The 5,845-nt window shown below is 47.3% G+C and overlaps 1 protein-coding gene across 1 annotated transcript in view; it reads right to left on the bottom strand.

Annotated features, from left to right (window-relative positions):
* Positions 1-3,115: 3,115 nt before the first annotated feature.
* The window catches only part of LOC110489360 (hippocalcin-like protein 1), a 64,491-nt gene continuing 61,761 nt past the window's right edge, over positions 3,116-5,845 (bottom strand). Inside the window, exon 5 of the mRNA XM_036970956.1 lies at positions 3,116-5,845. This exon is cut by the window's right edge and continues 1,236 nt beyond it. The gene's annotated coding sequence lies outside the window, so the exon portion shown is untranslated.

Raw genomic sequence — 5,845 nt, 5'->3', positions numbered from 1 at the left:
ACCATCACTGATCTCAACCGTTTTGTGCAGTGTGCTCAGGAGAACCACATTCTTGTTCCTCTTTGAGAGGTAAGAAACTAGAGTGGTGGTGGGGTTGAAGGCAAACGTTGATGAGAAGGCCTCTCTCCCCTTTGTTAAGAGGAGTTCAGGGGGAGCTCAGGTTTGTTCTTTCTAACTATGCCAACCATGGTGATCTTCCTCTTCAGCTGCTGGCTGAGTTCAATCAGTAGCACATAATCTCAATTTCTCATTGTGTTTCTGTGTGTCTTTGTGGTTTTTGTGGTGTGTAAATGATTGTATAAATGCCGGGTCAAAAATGACCTCAAGACAATCTTTGTACCCTGATGGTGTACAGCTTTAATGGAAATATGCACCAAGGCGATCTTACACTTTTTCTAATGTTGAGGTCACTTTAGGAAAAGTCATCAAATTTCAAGTGAAAAAATATAATTTAGTGGGTTTTCTCTGCTGTTAAACATAGTTGCGGGTCATTTTTTTAAACCCTTGAGACAACACAAGGGTTAAACAAAGTTATACGACACCCAATGCCCCGGTGTGAAAAAGTAATTGCCCCTTTACACTAAATACGTGGTTGTGCCACCTTTAGCTGCAGTGACTCCAACCAACCACTTCCTGTAGTTGTTGATCAGTCCACCTTTACCTGCAATGACTCCAACCAACCACTTCCTGTAGTTGTTGATCAGTCCACCTTTAGCTGCAATCACTCCAACCAACCACTTCCTGTAGTTGTTGATCAGTCCACCTTTAGCTGCAATCACTCCAACCAACCACTTTCTGTAGTTGTTGATCAGTCCACCTTTAGCTGCAATGACTCCAACCAACCACTTCCTGTAGTTGATCAGTCCACCTTTAGCTGCAATCACTCCAACCAACCACTTTCTGTAGTTGTTGATCAGTCCACCTTTAGCTGCAATCACTCCAACCAACCACTTTCTGTAGTTGTTGATCAGTCTCTCACGTCACTGTGGAGGAATTCTGGCCCCCTCTTCCATGCATAACTGCTTTAACTCAGTGACTTTTGTGGGTTTTCAAGCATGAACTACTCATTTCAAGTCCTGCCGCAACATCTCAATGGGGATTAGGTCTGGACATTGACTAGGCCATTCCAAATGTGTTGCTTTTTAGCCATTTTCATATAGACCTGATTGTGTGTTTTGGATCATTGTCTTACTGCATGACCCAGCTGTGCTTCAGCTTCAGGTCACAAACAGAAGGCCTGACATTCTCCTGTAGAATTCTCTGACACAGAGCAGAATTCATGGTTCCTTCTATTAAGGCAAGTCGTCCAGGTCCTGAGGCAGCAAAGCATCTCCAAACCATCACACTACCACCACCACGCTTGACCGTTGGTACGAGGTTCTTACTGTGGAATGCAGTGTTTTAGTTTTCATCAGACATTATGGGACCCATGTCATCAAATTAATAAGTATATTTTTGTTATTCGTTCACTCAGGTTCCCTTTTTATCTAATATTAGGTTTTGGTTGATGATTTGATTTACATTCAGTATCAAAAATATGCAAAAATAGAGAAAATCATAAAACTGGGGGGCAAATATTTTTCCACGACATTGTAGGTTTTCAGGGTGTCATTTTGGGATGGATGCTGTCTGTCTCGCAGGACAGGGTTCTTCATGTTCTATTCTTTAACATGGCTCTGTGGTTCTTGTGTAAACTACATGGAGATTTTGTGTGTGTTGTTCAAACGGCTGTGTAATCAAGCAATTGGAGTCCCCCCCATTGGAGTCCCCTCCCCCCATTGGAGTCCCCCCCACCCCATTGGAGTCCCCCTCTACCCCATTGGAGTCCCCTCCCCCCATTGGAGTCCCCCCCACCCCATTGGAGTCCCCCCCACCCCATTGGAGTCCCCCTCTACCCCAATGGAGTCCCCCCTACCCCATTGGAGTCCCTGCCTACCCCATTGGAGTCCCCTCCCCCCATTGGAGTCCCCCCCCACCCCATTGGAGTACCCCCACCCCATTGGAGGTCCCCCCCACCCCATTGGAGTCCCCCCACCCCATTGGAGTCCCCTCCCCCCATTGGAGTCCCCCCCACCCCATTGGAGTCCCCTCCCCCCATTGGAGTCCCCTCCCCCATTGGAGTCCCCCCCACCCCATTGGAGTCCCCCCACCCCATTGGAGTCCCCCCCACCCCATTGCAGTCCCCCCCACCCCATTGGAGTCCCCCACCCCATTGGAGTCCCCCCCACCCCATTGGAGTCCCCCACCCCATTGGAGTCCCCCCCCACCCCATTGGAGTCCCCCCCACCCCATTGGAGTCCCCTCACCCCATTGGAGTCCCCTCACCCCATTGGAGTCCCCCCCACCCCATTGGAGTCCCCCCACCCCATTGGAGTCCCCCCCACCCATTGGAGTCCCCTCCCCCCATTGGAGTCCCCCCCCATTGGATTCCCCCCCACCCCATTGGAGTCCCCCCCACCCCATTGGAGTCCCCTCCCCCCATTGGAGTCCCCCCCACCCTATTGGAGTCCCCTCCCCCATTGGAGTCCCCCTCACCCCATTGGAGTCCACTCCCCCCCAAAGAAAATGTTTGGATATGAATATCGTATTTATTTTTCCTAAATAAAATTCCTGGATCGTTTCACTAAATGTTATCTTACTTACATTAATTAGGATTTCGGGAAGATTTCAACATCAATTGTGTGTTTGTGTGTGTCACAGTAAACATCATTTTTGTGTCACACTTCGAAATGCCTTTAAAGTATCCCAGTGTAATGCCTGGTGTTAGCACACTAAGGTCTGACAGGACCAGAGTTACCACACACACACAGCAGTCCCTCTCCCGTGTAGTAATAACAGAGTAATGCCTGATGTTAGCACAATAAGGTCTGACAGGACCAGAGTTACCACACACACACAGCAGTCCCTCTCCCGTGTGGTAATAACAGTGCAAGACATGTCAGAGCACAAGAGAACTAAATGTTCAGAGAGAAATGGAGTCAAACTAAAAATAATTTTCTTGTCATAAGGAACAGTAAATGTGGTCTATAATTTGATATTTTGCATTTTTACTCTAATTAAACTCAACCAGAATCACAAATCTTAAAATGAGAAAAAAAACAACCAGACACGCACATGTTTGAAATACACAAGGTATATTTGTCATTGATTCGGATCAAAACAGGAAGAAACATCACACTCTTTGCTGGAGGTTTTCATGCAACAGAAAAAATAATAATACTATTGATCCAACTGAAGGTACCAGTTTTAGAGGCAGTGGGAATTGAAGAGGGGTAGGTAGAACGGAATAGAAGAGGGGTAGGTAGAACGGTATAGAAGAGGGGTAGGTAGAACGGAATAGAAGAGGGGTAGGTAGAACGGTATAGAAGAGGGGTAGGTAGAACGGAATACAAGAGGGGTAGGTAGAACGGTATAGAAGAGGGGTAGGTAGAACGGTATAGAAGAGGGGTAGGTAGAACGGAATACAAGAGGGGTAGGTAGGACGGTAGAGAAGAGGGGTAGGTAGAACGGAATACAAGAGGGGTAGGTAGGACGGTAGAGAAGAGGGGTAGGTAGAACGGAATACAAGAGGGGTAGGTAGGACGGTAGAGAAGAGGGGTAGGTAGAACGGTATAGAAGAGGGGTAGGTAGGACGGTAGAGAAGAGGGGTAGGTAGAACGGTAGAGAAGAGGGGTAGGTAGGACGGAATAGAAGAGGGGTGGGTAGGACGGAATAGAAGAGGGGTAGGTGGGACTGTATAGAAGAGGGGTAGGTAGAACGGAATAGAAGAGCGGTAGGTAGGACGGAATAGAAGAGGGGTGGGTAGGACGGAATAGAAGAGGGGTAGGTGGGACTGTATAGAAGAGGGGTAGGTAGAACGGAATAGAAGAGGGGTGGGTAGAACGGTATAGAAGAGGGGTAGGTAGAACGGAATACAAGAGGGGTAGGTAGGACGGTAGAGAAGAGGGGTAGGTAGAACGGTAGAGAAGAGGGGTAGGTAGAACGGTATAGAAGAGGGGTAGGTAGAACGGAATACAAGAGGGGTAGGTAGGACGGAATAGAAGAGCGGTAGGTAGGACGGAATAGAAGAGGGGTGGGTAGGACGGAATAGAAGAGCGGTAGGTAGGACGGAATAGGATTGCAAAATTCTGGTAACTTTTCCAAAATGTCCAGTTTTTTTCCAGAAATCCCTGTTGGAAAAATCCCTGGAATCAGCAGGAAATCTGAGAATCTTCCTACTGAGATTTCTGGAAAACCTGTCAAATAATTTAGCAGCAGTGTAGCAGCGACTGTTCCTCATCCAACCAGCAGGGGGCAGTGACACTGGGAGACCATTAGCAGAGGTGCAGTGCAGTAAACATTCTGAAGTATGCACTCGCCCAGAGCCCTATGGGGTCTTGGTCAAAAAGTAGTGCACTATATAGGGAATAGGGTGTCATTTGGGACACATTTTTCTTGGTGATCAGTGTCTTAAAACAACTCTACCTACTGCCTGTTGGCTAAGTACACATAGGAAGATGACACAAACGCATTGGGATTGAGAATGATAATGAAGCCCTTAGTGTGTTCTCTATGTCTAGGAGACGAGGGAGGGAAGGAGGGAAGGGGTCTGTCTCAAAGTGGCACACACGGACACACACACACACGAGTGCGCAAAGACGGGACATGCATCTTCTGTGTGTAGTCTGGTAGGCTACAGTAAGAGTGGTCTGGTAGGCTACAGTAAGAGTGGTCTGGTAGACTACTGTAAGAGTGGTCTGGTAGACTACAGTAAGAGTGGTCTGGTAGACTACAGTAAGAGTGGTCTGGTAGGCTACAGTAAGAGTGGTCTGGTAGGCTACAGTAAGAGTGGTCTGGTAGGCTACAGTAAGAGTGGTCTGGTAGGCTACAGTAAGAGTGGTCTGGTAGGCTACAGTAAGAGTGGTCTGGTAGGCTACAGTAAGAGTGGTCTGGTAGGCTACAGTAAGAGTGGTCTGGTAGACTACAGTAAGAGTGGTCTGGTAGGCTACAGTAAGAGTGGTCTGGTAGACTACAGTAAGAGTGGTCTGGTAGGCTACAGTAAGAGTGGTCTGGTAGACTACAGTAAGAGTGGTCTGGTAGACTACAGTAAGAGTGGTCTGGTAGGCTACAGTAAGAGTGGTCTGGTAGGCTACAGTAAGAGTGGTCTGGTAGGCTACAGTAAGAGTTGTCTGGTAGGCTACAGTAAGAGTGGCCTGGTAGGCTACAGTAAGAGTGGTCTGGTAGGCTACAGTAAGAGTGGTCTGGTAGGCTACAGTAAGAGTGGTCTGGTAGGCTACAGTAAGAGTGGTCTGGTAGACTACAGTAAGAGTGGTCTGGTAGACTACAGTAAGAGTGGTCTGGTAGACTACAGTAAGAGTGGTCTGGTAGACTACAGTAAGAGTGGTCTGGTAGGCTACAGTAAGAGTGGTCTGGTAGGCTACAGTAAGAGTGGTCTGGTAGGCTACAGTAAGAGTGGTCTGGTAGGCTACAGTAAGAGTGGTCTGGTAGACTACAGTAAGAGTGCTGATGAAGAGAGAAAAGCTACTAATCTTATTTTCCGTGTTTTTTTTGTTGTGTGTTTTTACCATGCAGTGTTTGTTGACAATGTGACGACTTTACTGCTCAGTGACGTAATAAAGTGTTCAAATAAATAACTTTTAAATACTTTATATTACATGTCAATAAACAACATTATTGATTAGACTGTTAAGTTAGCCTGGACATACACAAACTGTACACATGCATACTGTACACACATGCACACACACACACACACTCAGACACACACACACACACACACACACATGCATGCATGCATACACTCGTGGCGGCTCAAATGATATGATTTGCTGCTACCGGTTTCGTT

The sequence above is a fragment of the Oncorhynchus mykiss genome, chromosome 32 (genome assembly GCF_013265735.2).
Source record: "Oncorhynchus mykiss isolate Arlee chromosome 32, USDA_OmykA_1.1, whole genome shotgun sequence".
NCBI classification, from domain to species: domain Eukaryota; kingdom Metazoa; phylum Chordata; class Actinopteri; order Salmoniformes; family Salmonidae; genus Oncorhynchus; species Oncorhynchus mykiss.
Note: the sequence above shows the minus strand (reverse complement) of the source record. Positions and strands in the feature narration are given on the sequence as shown.